General features: G+C 38.1%; 1 long non-coding RNA gene across 1 annotated transcript in view; it reads left to right on the forward strand.

Annotated features, from left to right (window-relative positions):
• LOC148346720 (uncharacterized) overlaps window positions 1-6,120 on the forward strand; it is a 7,246-nt gene extending 1,126 nt beyond the window's left edge. The window contains exon 3 of the long non-coding RNA XR_015848319.1: window positions 6,036-6,120. This is a non-coding gene — a long non-coding RNA (uncharacterized LOC148346720). The remainder of the gene's footprint in view (window positions 1-6,035) is intronic.
• Window positions 6,121-18,596: the final 12,476 nt, after the last annotated feature.

Consider the following 18,596-nt stretch of genomic DNA (forward strand, 5'->3'; position numbering starts at 1 on the left):
AATTGCAGTGTTCATTTTACCTCTGAAAAGTGATGGGTCCCGGGACTCGCATGCTCAAAAATCTATGGGTCCCAACAGAGATCTATGGGTCCCCAAAATTTAGTGTTATCGAGGTTGAAATTGTAAATCGGCGACAAATATATAAATAAATATATAAATCTATATATTCATTCAGTTTTAATAATCACAGTTTATTGGTTATACAAAGCAGTTATCACTTCAGATTTTTCAGTTCACAAAAATATTGTACATTATACAAAATTATATTGCTGAAATATTAGTCTATACATTCATGCAGTTTTAATCACTTCAGATTTTTCAGTTCATATATTCTTCGTGGTTTGCTGTCCCGCCACAGTTGTAATGCCTTCTCAAGGTCCAATTGCAGCAACGGAATTTCCATAGCTAGTTTGTGGTTTTCATTGTCGTTGTGCCGATCCAACGTGCTTTTCTGAAAGTTCGTATTGCGAAATGATTTATGCAATCCATTTTTTTTGTCACGCTGGGTACATGCATCACAGAACATGTAGCCTCCATTATCACCGTCCTCATAGCGTAACCAGGAATATAATCGAGTCCATTTTGGCAGAAAAGTCCTTTTCTTGCTAGGAGTATTCTTTTGTTTATTATCTTTCGTTGAATCGTTCGCTTCAAAACACGTGTTTTCCTTGCCTTTGCGGTCTTCTGAAGAATTTCTCCGCCGTTTTTTAATGCCGGAATTATTGCCGTTGTTACCACTTTCTGTATTATGTTTCAACTTATTACCGACGCTCAAGAAATTACAATTTTTTTGTTGATTTGCACCTAATACCAACTGTTTTTACGGAGGCATACTTCTCTTTCACTCGAGACCTACCAAAACAATGACGTCATCTCGAAGCAATGAGATCTCTTTTGCCGAGATCGGCGCGAGACCAAAACAACAATGGCGGATCTGCCTGACGAAAAGTTTGGAGTGCGGTAAATCTTTGTTTAAAAAAAAAAACTAATCGGATAATAATGACAATTTGGTGTCAAAAAAGTTACGTCCCGGGGACGCACGTTGATTCGACACTATGCGTCCCCAGCAAAAACGATGCGTCTAGGACGCAGGGACGCTGGCAAACGAAAACACTGTCATTGTCATATTTGTTTTTATATTTTTGTAATATTGATGTAGTTGTATTTTTGCAGCTTTCATGTCATAATACTTTTGTAGTTGTGTTTTCTTATAGTATTTCTGTCAAAATATTTCTGTTGTAGTGCTCCCGTGTTATTTTCGATTGTTCTCAGCTCAGGGATGCTGCTGGAAATGTGAATTTCCCTTCGGGGATGAACAAAGTATCTATCTATCTATCTATCTATCTAATGTTATTGTCCATCCATCCATCCATCCATTGTCTTCCGCTTATCCGAGATCGGGTCGCGGGGGCAGCAGCGTTAAAAGGGAAGCCCAGACGTCCCTATCCCCAGCCACTTCCTCCAGCTCATCCGACGGGACCCCGAGGCGTTCCCAAGCCAGCCGAGAGACATAGTCTCTCCAACGTGTCCTGGGCCGCCCCCGGGGCCTCCTGCCGGTGGGACATGCCCGGAACACCTCCCGAGGGAGGCGTCCAGGAGGCATCCTTATTAGATGCCCGAGCCACCTCAACTGGCTCCTCTCAACGCGGAGGAGCAGTGGCTCTACTCCGAGTCCCTCCCGGATGACTGAGCTTCTCACCCTATCTCTAAGGGAGAACCCAGCCACCCTGCGGAGGAAACTCATTTCGGCCGCTTGTATCCGGGATCGAGTTCTTTCGGTCATGACCCAAAGTTCATGACCATAGGTGAGGGTAGGAACGTAGATGGACTGGTAGATCGAGAGCTTTGCCTTTCGGCTCAGCTCCCTCTTCACCACGACAGACCGGTACAGGGTCCGAATGACGGCAGACGCTGCACCGACCCGTCTGTCGATCTCCCGTAATGTTATTGTATTGATTATTAATGTAATAGCATGTTTTGTATGATGTCGAAGTTTTTTTGAAGTATTTTCAAGAAATATTTTAGTAATATTTCTATTATTGTAATATTTCCAAAGTACTATTGTTGCCATATTTATTTTCTATTTTAGTAATATAACAGTATTTTTTGTAATATTTCTGGAGAAATGTTTCTGTTGTATTTTTTATAGTATCATTGTACTAGTATTTTTGTCGCATTTTTATTGTTTTTTTTCTTTTCAGAGTGAAAGCAAATAATATATGAGGTCTGTTTTTAAGGAATACATTTGATCTTTATTTTTGTAGTATTTTGCAGGTGTTTATGTTGTATTTCTGTACTAATCTGTGGTATTTATGTAGTACGATTTTTGTAGTATGACTATTTGTATTTTTGCAGCATTCCTGTTGTAATACTTCTATAGGAATTTATTTGTATTATTTATTTCATAATATTTCTGGAGTAGTGGTAGTGTTTTTGTATCTTATTACTGTAATGGCATTTCTGTAGTATATCCAAGTAGTATTTTAGTAATATTTCTATAGATTTTTGTAGTATTACCAAAGTATTATTTTTTTCATATTTCTTTCATATTTTTGTATTATTACTGTAGTTGTCTTTTTGTAGTATTTCTGGGGAATTGTTTCTGTAGTAATATTTTTGTATTATAGTATCATTGTATTAGTATTTTTGTAGCATTTTTATTGTATATTTGTCTTAAAATAATATATGAGGTCCCTGCTTTTAAGTACTAAATCTGATCTTTAGTTTTGTAGTATTTTGTAGTTTTTTGTTGTTATATTTCTGTTGTATTTTGTGGTATTTCCGTAGTAAAGTAAATTGTGTAGTTGTACTTTTGTTGCATTCCTGTCATAATACTTCTGTAGAGGTTCTTTTGTAGTATTTCTGTAGTAGTAGTGTTTTACTAATATTGTATTACTGTAGAGGTATTTTTGTATTATTTAAGTATTTCTGAAGTATTTCCAAAGTACTATTGTTGTCATAGTCTTTTCATATTTCTGTAACATTACTGTCGTCTTATTTTTGTCGTATTTCTGGGGAAATGCCCCTAAAGCAATTTTTTTGTATTATAGTTTTATTGTAGAAGTATTTTTCTTGCATTTTTATTGTATTTTTTTCTTTCAGAATGAAAATAAATATGAAGTCCCTGCTTTTAGTGACTAAATTTGATCATTGGTTCTGTAGTATTTTTTACACTTGAGTTGTCTTTCTAGTAGTATTTTGGTTTTAGACACACAAAGGGACAATGGGGACAAAGTTGGCACAAAAAACAAGTTTTTTATCAATAGTCATTTATTCAGTATTTGATATATTGTTAGATTTTGACCATTTTGGTTTGGTGGGTTGGATGAAGAAGTCTGTTTTTAGATTGAACTTTTCTGTGCTTTGTTTGTGAGTGTCGATGCCCAACAGCTCTTATTTTGCCAGAGGTAATATTGGGAGGCCAAAGTTGTTTGGCAACAGTCTCGTGACAAGCGAGTTGCGTCCACGCGAGCTAAGGCCTGCGTTCAACGGCAGATTGCTCTTAATAGTCGCCATTGCGTGGCGGATAAAAATAGCTTTGATTGTGCTCGCACAGCGCTAAATGGAAGCACCCAAACGCTGCCCCGCCTCACCATGCACCACTGTGTTATCCACCAACGGACTAGAGGAGTAACGGAATACATATAACTGCGTTACGTAATCAGGATACCGGAAAAATGCAATCGTATTTTGTTACAGTCTCATTCACATACTTAGCACACTCAGGACGCCCCCTCCACCTGCAGAGCTGCCCAGAATATGACTACAAAATATGACCAAAAACCGCACAAAACTAACAGAGAAAATGCCATTAAATTAAAGTGCAACCAACGAGACAACATCAAAAAAACAAGTATGAACAGATGAAATACACTGAAGTAAAATGATGAATGCAATTTAATGCCTGGGAGCACGTGCCCTCTTCTACAGCATCCTTCAAAGCAGTCATTTTTTCACTTCATGCACTCATTCACGTGTCTTACATATACAGTACATAAAGCACTCATAGATGAAATGTGTCTATTATCGTTTCAATTACGGACACAAGAGAAGAAGAGAGAAATGACAAGAAGTCCCAGAGTGAGTTAGAAATTTAGAAAGTGAACAATATACAGTGGCTTGCGAAACTGTTTGGCCCCCTTGAACTTTGTGACCTTTTGCCACATTTCAGACTTCAAACATAAATATATAAAACTGTAATTTCTTGTGAAGAATCAACAATAAGTGGGACACAATCATGAAGTGGAGCACACTTTATTGGATATTTTAGAGTTTTTTAACAAATAAAAAATGAAAAAGTGGGTGTGCAAAATTATTCAGCCCCATTGAGTTAATACTTTGTAGGGCCACCTTTTGCTGCAATTACAGCTGCAAGTCGCTTGGGGTATGTCTCGATCAGTTTTGCACATCGAGGAACTGATATTTTTGCCCATTCCTCCTTGCAAAACAGCTCGAGCTCAGTGAGGTTGGATGGAAAGTGTTTGTGAATAGCAGTTTTCAGTTCTTTTCACAGATTCGCAATTTGATTGAGGTCTGGACTTAGACTTGGCCATTCTAACACCTTGATATGTTTTTTGTTGAACCATTCCATTGTAGCTTTTGCTTTATCTTTTGGATCGTTGTCTTGTTGGAAGACTAATCTCCGTCCCTATCTCAGGTCTTTTGCGGACTCCATCAGGTTTTCTTTCAGAATGGTCCTGTATTTGGCTCCATCCATCTTCCCATCAATTTTAACCATCTTCCCTGTCCCTGCTGAAGAAAAGTAGGCCCAAACCTAGATGCTGCCACCACCATGTTTGAATGTGGGGATGGTGTGTTGAGGGTGATGAGATGTGTTCGATTTTGGTCTCATCTGACCAGAGCTCCTTCTTCCACATGTTTGGTGTGTCTCCCAGGTGGCTTGTGGCAAACTTTAAATGACACTTTTTATGGATATCTTTAAGAAATGGCTTCCTTCTTGCCACTCTTCCATAAAGGCCAGATTTGTGCAGTATACGACTGATTTTTGTCCTATGGACAGATTCTCCCACCTCAGCTGTAGACTTCTGCAGTTCATCCAGGGTTATCATGGGCTTCTTGGCTGCATCTCTGATCGGTTTTCTCCTTGTACGAGCAGAAAGTTTAGGGGGACGGCCCGATCTTGGTAGATTTGCAGTGTTCTGATACGCTTTCCATTTCAATATTATTGCTTGCACAGTGCTTTTTGGTATGTTTAAAGCTTGGGAAATCTTTTTAATCCAGCTTTAAACTTCTCCACAATGGTATCCGGACCTGCCTGGTGTGTTTCTTGTTCTTCTTGATCTTTTCTGCGCTTTAAACAGACCTCTGAGACTATCACAGTGCAGGTGTATTTATACAGAGACTTGATTACACACAGGTGGATTCCATTTATCATTGTTAAGTCATTTATATCAACATTGAATCATTCAGAGTTCCTCACTGAACTTCTGGACAGAGTTTGTTGCACTGAAAGTAGAGGGGCTGAATAATTTTGCACACCCACTTTTTTGTTTTTTATTTGTTAAAAAAAATTAAAATATCCAATAAAGTGTTTTCCACTTCATGATTGTGTCCCACTTATTGTTGATGCTTCACGAGAAATTACAGTTTTATATCTTTGTGTTTGAAGTCTGAAATGTGGCAAAAGGTCACAAAGTTCAATGGGGCCAAATAGTTTTGCAAGCCACTGTACAATGTGCTTGATGTGCTTTAAATGTGAACTAAAAAAAAGCATTTCTTATCTGCCACGTGAAAGACAATGTTTTATTTTTGGTCAGTACACTCAGTCCACGTAATATACATTGTTAAAATGTGAGCACTTTTCTTTTTGGACTACTGATATTCGTTTCCTTTGATTCTTCTACAAGTGTACATTGTTCATTTATCTAAAAAAAATTGTTTTTTGTCTTAGTTTATTTATTATTTTGTTAGCATATTTTGTATTTGAGTAATCCAACAGTAATTCAAAGTAATCGAGTTACATTACTTCCATATTGTGGTATTCAGATAATTTTACTGCTAACATTTTTCAACAGGTAATTCGTCACTGTACTGCAATCCTCCCAAACTAGTTCGGCAGTACATCTGTGGGAAGGAAACGAGGGATAACATGGAACAGCGCCATCACTCGTCATCCAGCAAGCTGGCGGTTAGGTGGTCTCCCAAAAAAAAGTTTAAATTTGAACCCAAGTAATATTTTGATTGAGATCAGTATTCCGTTTACATCTATTTATTATGAATTACCTCAGTCGATCAACTTACCGTATTTTCCGCAGAAAAGGGGGCACCCCCAAAAAATTGTATTTTGTAAAACATTTTTCTCATACATGTTTCACTGGACTATAAGCCACACCATATACTTTGTTAAAAAATTCAACAAAACCGCTAAACCTCAGGTTCCAGACAAAATAAATTATTCGGCACATTTTATTTCACTGTGTGATGTTTGATGATTTGATAAAATCTCAAATAAGAATACTGCCAGAGCCTGCGTCCCATATCAATACACTACTCAGAATTTGTCTCCCTCCCGCAGTTACTTGAAAGTGTCAAAGCTCATTTAGACCGTCGTTTTTGTCATAAATAATGGTTTCAAGGTACGAGCAAAGTTATTTTGTAAAAATGTCACATAATTCTGCCAAGAAAGATCTCAATGTATTTACCTTTGGTGTAGCTGGCGCAGGGAGAGAGACAGGAGGGAGGACTCTTTTCATAGCTCCACCTATCCCTACCACTCACCCGATCAAATTGTGTTAGTTGCTTTGCAAGAGCTTCTTGGTATTTAAAAATAGTTATGTTGGTTTTTTATCATAAAGTCTCTCGAAAATTAACATAGTTTTTTTAAGGAGCTTCCATATAAAGGATTCCCTAGCGATGTACACTTCGACTGTAAACTATAATTAGCATAATGCGTTAGCATAATGCGTTGGCATGTAGCTGTTAGGCTGTAGCTTTTAGCCACTGTGCTTACAGCACGGATGGCAATAAGTTAGCCCGGAATCGATCTGCACCAAAAATTACTTGGGCTGGCTATGCCATTGCCATTGCAACTCCTTGGTGACAGGGTTTGCAATAGCCCAAAACGTAGCGACTGTGCCTACAGCATTAATGGCAATGAGTTAGCATAGAATAAGCCAGCCAAATCTAATATGTGGGCTGGCTACACCAGCCCAACTGATTGCTGACAGTGTTTACAGCTAGCACCAACGAGGATTTTTTTCTTCTTTCTTGGGGGTTTATGACCGAAAATAATTGAAAAGCACTGAAGTAAGTTAACTGACATTATTGTTTTGTATCTTGCTGCTACGGGTACCCCAAAAACCTCAAAAATGCTTAGCAACAAATGAAGAATAAAATGGTTTGGGGTTTTTTTTAGAATAGAATAGAACATACCTTTATTGTCATTGTTACAAAATGGGTTAACATATTGTGACAACGAAATTGAGCGTGACACTCCAATTTCACACATTCACAGTGAGATAAAAAACCCAAGAAGATAAAGGAACAGATAAGATAAGGTTATAAGACAAGGAGGATAAGGTTATAGCCCCCCCTTATCCAAGACGCACCTTTTGTGGTCATTTTGCGTTCTCTTCATTTGTATTCTTCTTTGTATGTTTTTAGCACTTGTTTTCAGTTGCACTACACCAGGACTCACCAACTTTTTTGAAACTCAGAGTTATATTTTGTTACTGATTGTTATTGCCAGGTTGTAATTATTAGAGAATAAAATAAGCTCAGTCAACCACTTAACAGCATGCCAGTTCGATATCATATTTCCTAGAAAATCACAACGACTCATTATATATATTTGGAACCAGACTGTGGGTTACTCAGGTGGTCTCAGGGGGTCTCAGGGGCTCCCTGGTGCTTGCGGGCACCACATTGGAGACCCCTGCACGACACCATACAATGGCATCTAGTGGTCAAATAATACACACTGACCCTTTCAAAACTGAGGTGTCAAACACGAATCAGGGCCGTGAAGCAACACCCAGAGAAGTACAAGAAAAAAACAGCTTTAATTTAAAATATGTCCATTTGGTGTTGACAAAGCCAGGTGTCACTCATGAGAATATGTTTTCTATTATCTGGCCCCCAAGCTACAATGAGTTTGGCACCCTTGCTTTAAAGTTTAAAACATAACATCCCGATTGGCATTCATTTAAAAATGAATTATGTCACATTTACTCAAAAAAGAACCCAGACATTTTCGAGCTAACTACCTGTGCACTCATTTTGAGACTGAGAACCACTCCTGCCACCTAAGGTAGTGGATGTGCAACTACACTAGCAGGTGATAGAGAATGAAAATTTTCACAGAAATTCTTTATTTTGGCTTGACCTGCATCACATTCTGTCACATGCCTTTTTCTTTGTGGGTGTCTGAGTGGATCTCTTAACTTCTAGGGTGGTTGGGGCAGCATTTCCTGTGGTGTGTCTTGGGCAAGCACAGCCTGGTGGGGCCCATCCCTCTCCAGTCGAACATATGTTTCCACCCGGTATGGAACGGGAGACCTTTCGCATGTTAGGCTAATGTGTCAACGACTGTACTACGGAAACACTTCTTTCTGTGTACTTTTTCATAATGTTTACTTCATCTTTAAGCAACTCCTTGTGTTAATGAAGAATTTGTACTTTTTAAGTAGTTTATTCAAGCGTCTCTTTGCAATCGTTGCAAATTTTAAACAACTAAATAAATGCCGTTTTTTTTGTTTTTTGTTTTTTTTTCAAACCATAGTACAGTGTTTCTCAAATAATGATGTAGGGTCCCTTGGGGGGGAGCGCAAGGGTCCGTCAAGAGGGGCGTGGGCATGTTTGACCTCAGGGAATTTTTTTTTTAGTAACTTTCAAAGAATAAAGTGCAATTGCACCTCCACTACAGTCGGGGCAGTAGGGTTCTCAGGGGTAGAGTGTTTTGCTTATATTTAGCCTCCAAGCAGTGCATTGAACACAGAGGGTTTAGCATTGAGTATGAAGTGCTGACACAAAGCGTAGCAGACATCAAGCGACCCCATTAAAATAAAGAAATTAACACGGATGCAAAGAGAGACGGGTAAAGAGACAAAGAAAAAGTCTCCTCCCATAGCACTTCACTGTGACCTTGGAGGGAGAAAAGCAAAGTCGGGTGTGCCTGCTATTTAAAAAATGTTAGCAGCAGACAACACAAAGCCAAATAAATTAAGGGACATTGTTTAATATTTAGTTCCTCACCGATTTACAATTTCAACCTCGATAACACTAACACTATTTAGTGCCTCTTAGTGGTACAAAAAACTTTCAACTGTGACTAGTAGCATTATAACGTTAACAGGGTACCACGATGATTAATGTACAAAATATGTGATCATTTTTATGGTAATGATTATTGATACCTGACCTCTGTATATATGTATATCCGTGAGATTGTGTTATATGTATGCACAAAAGAGGAGCTATCTGTAAAATGTAATTAATAGGGAAGATGAAGGGGTGGGTAAAATAACAGTCTGCTTCATACTACCCCTTTTCGCACATGTTATGTTAACATTATTTTTGTTGTTCAGTCACTGTTTTTGTCCTGTTTTTATTTTATAATATTCGAAATAAATTTTTCATTCATTCATTCATAAACTGTTTTTTGTTCGCATAAGTGGTCAAATATTACACACTGAGGCTTTCAAGACATACAACCCAATCATGCTGATAAGACGCTTGAGTTTTTTTAGCAATAGATGTCGATTTGGCATGGTGACGTATTAAGCTATTTGTGTTATGTCCCCACTAATATCATGTGATTTCTTTAATTAAACAAATCTTGGTGGAGAGCAGGAGGATTTTTTCTTCCATTGATAGAAAATAATTGAGAAGCATAAACAACATGTTACAAGAAAGCTCATAGCTGGCCATCAAAATGAAATCATTTAGTTGCAGTGATTTGACTATTATGTCATTTATGCTCGTTAGTATTCAATTTTTATGAAAATGTTTTTTGCTTGCCAGATACATTACACTTTGACTGTGCACAAATTTTTTTAAAGACTTTCAGAAACATTTTTTTCTGGTGAATTGTTATATTGTACGTATTGTGTTGCATATTAATTGCGCCTGTTGCCTGCGGCCAAACCATTATTCATATAATGGAGACCGGTTCCATTAATGAGCAGAATTTACTTCAGCAATCCAATTAATTGTCTAATGAATTAAATGTTTACATCTTTATCTTATAATGTACTGTAATGGGATTTTATGTTAACATTAAAAAAATGATTAAATAAAATTATTATTTTCAAAGTTTTATATCAACTTTGAACAGATTCTTGGTCACATTTACAAGAGACAAAATGCAATATAAATCAACAATACACAAGACGTTTTTTGATTTTATGGGTTTTTTTTTTTGAGATTGCAGTGTTTCCACGATAAAGACTTTTATCTAACACTTCTAAAATATGAATTGGACCGCAACTGAATGTCCAGTGCTTTCAAAGTGCTAATACACTGTAAAGAATCATATTGTTCCACAATATATTTTTTCATTTTAACTATTATTTTTATTAATGATTTCAATTTTAACAGGTCATTTTAGTAAAATGCTGAACACTCATAAAATGACTCTATAACCCTAATAAAAATACTCAAATTATTATATACTTTTACATTTTAGGTGAAGTGCTTCTAAATGCTTGAAATTGTTGCCATATTTTACAAAAAGTCTTCTTAAAATTGGCGCCAACTTGCTCTCAGGGGGCTTTACTTTGCCATTGCTTTCCTTCTTACCACGCGACTAACGGCAGCCGGCATACATTAGTATGCTATTCTCCTGTGAGGTGTCATCGCCCCGACGAAATGTGTATCAGTACAATGATTATGTATCAATTATTGACATTTAATAGGGGCAATGCAAAAAAATAAGATTGTGTTTTATAGCAATACATTGCAACGGGAAACACTTCCTACAACTGAAAATTGTGTATTATATTAATGATTTACAAAAGATCCAATAATCTTATCTCTTGATAAATGCACACGCAAGATTAAAAATCGCATATGTAAATCGCAGCTATATTTCTGGCTCTGTAAAACACATGATTCAACAAGTCACTTGGAGCCATTTCAAAGCATCTACAGGTCCCGAAAGCAACAGTGAAACAATGGTTTGTAAGTATAAAGTACATGGCACTGTTTTGTCACTGCCACAATCAGGAGGAAAACACAAGCTATCACCTGTTGCTGAGGGAAAATTGGTCAGGAGGGTTAAGATTCAACCGAGAATCACCAAAAAGCAGATATGTGAAGAATTAGAAGCTACTGGAACACAGGTTTCAGTCTCCACAGTCAAGCGTGTTTTGCAATCCATGGACTGAGAGGATGCCGTGCAAGAAGGAAGCCCTTGTTCCAAAAGTGGCACCTTAAGTCTTGATTGAAGTTTGCTGCTGATCACAGGGACAAAGGGACCTTCTGGAGGAAGGTTCTGTGGTCAGACGAAACAAAAATCGAGCTTTTTGGCCACAATGCCCAGCAATATGTTTGGAGTAGGTAAGGTGAGACCTTTAACCCCAAGTAGACCATGCCTACCATCAAGCCCGGTGGTGGTAGTACCATGCTGTGGGGCTGTTTTGCTGCCAATAGAACTGGTTCTTTACAGAGAGTAAATGGGATAATGAAGAAGCAGGATTACCTTCAAATTCTTCAAGATAACCTAAAGTCATCAGCCCGAAGATTGGATCTTGGGCGCAGTTGGGTTTTCCAACAGGACAATGAACCCAAACACACATCAAAAGTGGCAAGGGAATGGCTAAATCAGGCTAGAATGAATGTTTTAGAATGGCTTTCCCAAAGTCCTGACTTGAACTTGTGGATAATGCTGAAAAAAACAAGTCAAATTCAGAATGCCAACAAATTTAACTGAACTGCACCAATTCTGTCAAGAAAAGAGGTCAAAGATTCAACCAGAAGATTGCCAGAAGCTTGTGGACGGCTACCAAAAGTGCCTGATTGAAGTCGAAATGGCCAAATATTAGCGCTGCTGTATGTATATTTTTGACCCAGTAGATTTGATCACTTTTTTTGTTAACCCATAATAAGTCATACAAAAACCAAACCTCATGAATGTTTTTGTGACAAAAACTATGTGTTCCAATCACTATCAGAGAAAATTCAGAGTCGCAGAAATAACTGGAAACTCGAGATAGCCGAGACATTATTTTCTTTACAAGTGTTTGTTAACTTTTGACTACAACTGTATATGTGTATATAATATATATATATATAGTATTTATATATATGTGTATACATACATATATATATATATATATATATACTGGACTGTCTCAGAAAATTAGAATATTGTGATAAAGTTCTTTATTTTCTGTAATGCAATTAAAAAAACAAAAATGTCATACATTCTGGATTCATTACACATCAACTGAACTATTTCAAGCCTTTTATTATTTGAATATTGCTGATTTTGGCTTACAGCTGAAAAAAACTCAAAAATCCTATCTCAAAATATTAGAATACTTCCTCAGACCAAGTAAAAAAATAATTTTATAACAGCAAAACTAAATCAAACATTTGAAAATGTCCATTGATGCACTCAGTACTTGGTTGGGAATCCTTTTGCACGGATTACTGCATCAATCCGGCGTGGCATGGAGGCAATCAGCCTGTGGCATTGCTGAAGTGTTATTGATGCCCAGGATGCTTCGATAGCGGCCTTCAGCTCATTTGCATTTGTAGGTCTGGTGTCTTTCATCTTCTTCTTAAGTATACCCCACAAATTCTCGATGGGGTTCAGGTCAGGGGAATTAGCAGGCCAATCAAGGACAGTGATGCCATGGTCAGTGCACCAGTTACTGGTGGTTTTGGCACTGTGGGCAGGTGCCAGATCATGCTGGAAAATGAAATCCTCATCTCCATAGAGCTTTTCAGCAGATGGAAGCATGTAGTGCTCTAAAATCTCTTGGTACACAGTTGCATTTACTCTGGACTTGATGAAACACAGTGTACCAACACCAGCAGCTGACATGGCTCCCCAAACCATTGCTGACTGTGGGAACTTCACACTGGATTTCAAGCAACTTGGATTTTGCTCTTCTCCAGCCTTTCTCCAGACTCTGGCGCCTTGACTTCCAAATGAAATGCAAAACTTGCTTTCGTCTGAAAAGAGGACTTTGGACCACTCTGCAACTGTCCAGTGCTTCTTCTCCATAGCCCAAGTCAGACGCTTCTTCCGTTGTCTTGAGTTCAGAAGTGGCTTGACCATGGGAATACGGCTATTGTAGCCCATTTCCCGGACACGTCTGTGAACTGTGGCTTTTGATACCTGGACTCCAGCTTCAGCCCACTGTCTTTGAAGCTCTCTCAAATTCTGGAAGCGGCTCTTCTTCACAATTTTGTTAAGGCTCCGGTCATCTCTCTTGGTTGTGCAGCTTTTCCGGCCATATTTTTCCCTTCCAACAGACTTTTTGTGGATATGCTTTGAAACTGCACTCTGTGAACAGCCTGCTCTTTGAGAAATTTCTTTTTGTGTCTTACCCTCCTGATGGAGGGTATCAATGATGGTCCTTTGGACAGCAGTCAGATCAGCAGTGATTTAGTTTACTGAACCAAGCTGAGTGTTTTTAAGGCTCAGGAAACCCTCGCAAGGTGTTTCGAGTTAATTAGATGATTCAGGTCATTAGTTGAATAGCCTACTTGTATACTTTTTCATGATATTCTAATATTTTGAGATAGGATTTTTGAGTTTTCTTAAGCTGTAAGCCAAATTCAGCAATATTAAAATAATAAAAGGCTTGAAATAGTTCAGTTGATGTGTAATGAATCCAGAATGTATGACTTTTTTGTTTTTTTAATTGCATTACAGAAAATAAAGAACTTTATCACAATATTCTAATTTTCTGAGACAGTCCAGTATATATGTACAGTATATAGATATTTGTATATGTATATATGTATGTATATGTAATTATGTTTATATATATATATATATATATATATATATATATATATATAAAAAATCCTTTCCCTTTTGTTAAGAGAGCTCACAAACATTTCGTTTATCTACGTATGAGCCGCCAGTGTAACAAATGCACAAACAATCAAGCACATAAGAAGCGACGACAAAAGGTCATGATGGCAAATTCCGTGTGCCACTTTTGCGAATCAGCGTTACGTGTCCTCGCCACCACCCACCAATCATCCCTATTTAAGCTGCCAAACAATCACTTCACCTATCAACCATGACCTATTTCTTCACACACGTGTTTGTGTTATAAGATGTTGCACAAATGCAATTATGTGAATGAATGTTCATTTTTCGTATTTTGCTGTTGCTTCTTTAGCTGGGGCCCGGTCACTCAAGCTGGAAAATCAGGATTTTTGTGTGTGTAGTACCTGAATTAAACTTTGTGGACCTATGTTTGGACAACCATGATGACAATTCAACAAAATAAGCAATGGATCTAAGCAAATGGTCAATTGTGTGGAGACCAGTGAGGTTTGTGTCTGGTAAGCACAGTCAAATATCTTATTGTAGAATACATACATGATGATAATGTCATGATCGCTTCCCACACAAATGTAAATGGTTTGCATTTATATTGTGCTTTTTAAGTCAAACACTTTTCCCTTTTTACACCAACCGATAGCAGCGTCAGCCATGCAAGGCATCTACCTGCTATCGGGGGCATTAGGTATTCAGTGTCTTGCATATAACACGGAGAGGACGGGAATTGAACCTGCGACCTCTCGATTCCAAGACGAGCGCTCTACCTCCTGAGCTAATGCCGCCCTAAGATGTATGCGGGTGCTTGCTGTCTCAATTCTACTTTTGAAACGTGGTATCATAATGTAGTCGACCTGACAGTCAGTGGTGGATTCCATCTGGGTGGTGCCATGTCCATTTTCTGGAATTCTTGTGGTTGCCAAGAGTGTTTGTCGGGGCCAAGTTTTTGTTGAATCACTTAAAGCGCCTAAGGATATTCCTCAGTAATGATTGACTCGCATGCTGGATGTTTCTTAGTTCACCAAAGGAGAATCCCAGTCAGAGTGGTAACAGGCATTCTGGAGTGCGGGGCCCCGATGCCAGAGGAGCTCGGCCGATTCTTCTTCTTTACCACGGAGACTGCACCGATCACCTGTCCACTTCCCTGTCAAATGTTGCCGTCTTCGGAGGTAGGGATGCTGGCCAGACAGAAATCGGATAAGATCATTGAAGAAGTAAGTGAGATGAGGCGGGGATGGGTTGATGCTGGGGGTTGGCAGCTCCTGCAAATGATTGCTAAACAATTCTGAGCTTCTAGCGGGGATGTAGGTTGGGGAAGAGAGGAGCCATCTGTAAACAAGTAAAAGTATGTTGGGTCTTGAGCAATGTTCCCTCTAAATTTCCACGGGTCCGAGCGTTCACACAAATTCGGTGAGCAACGCTTGAAACAACAGTGAGCAACAGCAATCCCAAGTGTGGCAACTAATCCATTATCAAACATGTCCAAAACTTGACATCAAGTTACATTTTGCTGAGTTTCCGGCAATGCAAAATTATTATTCACTTTTGAATGAATTGACTAATGTACTATTGCAAAGGTTGTTTGGCCTACAAACGCCTTTTTCTTTTACAATTCTTTCACAAGATTTCCATTTCTTTTTTTTTCCTGGTATCTTTTGACGCATAATACTAACATTTTTAGGCACGATACAGAACTGTATTTAATTTCATTTTTTTAGTGGAAGTTCAATGTTGGCAACAAGATAGACTTGACATAATTGGAAATTATTTAAATGCAACACAAACTTTTTCTTCTTTTTATCTGTTTTTTCTACTTTTTTTAAAATTTCTTTAAAAAAAAATCTTATTGTGTTTATGTTTTCCCAACTGTTACTTTTTTTCTTGTTTTTTTGTTCTCTATTTCCTATTTCCTTTTATTTGTTTCTTTTTATTTTTTTCTGGCCTTTTTTCTGAATTTTTCCTGCTCTTTTTTTCTATTTTTCTCTCCTTTTCTTTCTTTTTTTCCCAGCTCTTCACTACTTTTTTATTTTGGTATTTTTTTTTTGTTCTATTCCCCCCCTTCCTTTAAGTCATTTTGTGCATAATTTTAGATAATATTTGGTCGTGTAAGGATTAAAGAAGCAAAAACAACCTGAAGAGCCGGTTCTTTTTAGTGAGCCGAGCTGAAGAAGCCGGTTCCCGAAAAACTCTACTACTTTACTCAACTTCATTCTACTTCGACCTTGACTTCCAAATACCACATTTAGAACACAACGTCAGGGGAACCCTTGTATTTTTACCTTCATGCACTGTAACTTTGACTTAATTCGCTTCTTAATTAACAATTTTGAGCCCTGATTTTTGTGAGCTGGTTCGATTTTCTTATGTGCGGAAAAGCTCTGGGCAGTGCGCAATTGCGCACACACGCAGCTTGGAGGGAACATTGGTCTTGAGCAGCTTTCATTTTGTATATCTGCAGCTAATTGTTGAGAGGGGAATGCAGAATTTGGGACGGGTGTAAAATGGATAGGGGGGAGGAGGCAGTGTCTACGGAATAGTAGATTTTGGTTCCTAGAATATTCAACAAGCATTTAGCCTCTGTCCTTGTTTTTTGAGTTACAGCTTATTCCCCATGTTTTCTTCTAGTCTGTGTAAGCATTCGTACCAATTTGGGCATTCCAGTCGCCTTACAAGATGATGATATCTCTCTGTGCTTTGTCTATGATGTCTTGGATCTGGACATAAAAGTCCTCAGTTTCTTTGTCACTTTGTACTAAGGTTGGTGCCATAAGCCTGGATGACTGTGATGTTGAACGGCAAAGCACTGAGGTGTATTGTAATGAGCCTGCTTGAGATTGGGCAACATCTTAATACAAAGGACTTGATGTTTTTGTGCACCAAGAATCCCACATAACAAATTTGCTTATTAGCTTCTCCAAATAGCAGAAAACTGGCCCTCATCTGTTGTCATCTCTGCAAAGTTTTTCCATCTGGTCTTACATAGACTAAAGAGATCCCAAGAGTATCTTTCCATCCTGGAGATGGATCTGACACAATTCCTACGTCCAGAAGGCCCCAACCAAGGATTGAACTGGGCACAAGTGTGTCCAATCACCACACACCTGTTCCCAATTAACCCGCCTCCCCCACATTGGTCTACCACCCTCAAAACCTTAATATGATATGTGTTGATTGTTTTTGCCAGGAACTGTCAGATGCTCTTCTTCTTTTGCAACTTTTGCATGTTCCCATGCATCGAATTAACCAAATATTGCAGGATTTGTGTTCCTCAGTTCTTTTTATATGCGATTTTGGATCGAGTGGGGCTATTTTTCTTATTGAAGGCTTCACAACAACCTTCTGACTCGCACGTGCCCCAAAGTCCCAAAGCGCCTTCAGTAGCCTTGAGACGCTGTCACGTATCGCATTTTCTTCGCCGAGCTAGTCACTCGGCGCTTCATGTGAGCGCCCCTCACACTCGCTTGGTCCGCCCACCCCATTTTCTTCATCCTTTTACTCCGAGCTGCGGATGCAACAGGTGGCCTAACAGCTGTTGCTTGGTAACCAACAAGGTCTTACTCAGCCCATAGTATTTATATACTGTTTTCACATTTCTCTTTGCAGGGATAGACGATATACATAGAAATATATTTATAGAAGTAATATAGTCAGTCTGTGCAATTGACAGTTATAGGCGTCAATCAGGTTTACGTGAACGACAGTCAAGGAGTTAACATAGAGTGGTTTATGTAGATATGAATATAGTGCCATTGTCCACAATTAACATTGAGATTCGATTGAGTATTTGAGTATTTCGATTTTTGGATGTTTTTCAGTTTTGTTTCTCTTTTGATTAGACTATAAAATAAGGTTTTTGGTACTGTAATTCAAAGGTTTAGGTCAACATCCATAAAATAAATGTTAATTACCTAAAAGTGTAAATTCGGATGAATGATGTTGTCACGTGTTTTCTGTTTTAATGAAATCATTCATTTTGAGAAGAATGAAATATTCAATTAAAGTCAAATATTTGTTCTTCAGGGGGGAAAACTAAGCTTAAACCTGCCAATCTGTTGTTAAAAACACGGGGAAAAAATCCCCTAACTTTTATGTTATTTAACTTAAAATGTTATGACTTTTCCTGGATTTGCCCAACAGTAGAAAAAAAAATGAATTTTTGGTTTTATTCACATTAATCATGTGAGCTGTATTAAAATATTCAAAGACGGTCCTTAAAATGAGGACAACACAAGTGTTAAAGAGACATTGTGTATCATTAGCACCTCTCATAGTAAAAAACAGTATTCATTAAAAAGAAACTATCTATTTTAATAATAACCAAAAATGCACAAACTTGCATATTAATGTGCATTTAAAAAACGTCCTCGTAAGTCAAGAAATTTGCATTTATTTTACATAACGTGAGGTTCACATAGAGCGAGCTGTTATAATTGTCCGCCATCTCGGTGTTACGGGTATTCGGAAAACCATTTACAGAACGATGTCATATATCTTGTCCCTAGTTTCCTATTGTTTGACGGTTACATGTGTATTAAATACTGGTATCGGCCACTGAGGAAAGTATTGATACTTGTGCCAGGGCTGGTGTTGGCACCCATACCAATACATA

The sequence above is a fragment of the Urocampus carinirostris genome, chromosome 20 (genome assembly GCF_059441175.1).
Source record: "Urocampus carinirostris isolate Australia breed hairy pipefish chromosome 20, RoL_Ucar_1.0, whole genome shotgun sequence".
Classification (NCBI taxonomy): Eukaryota; Metazoa; Chordata; class Actinopteri; order Syngnathiformes; family Syngnathidae; genus Urocampus; species Urocampus carinirostris.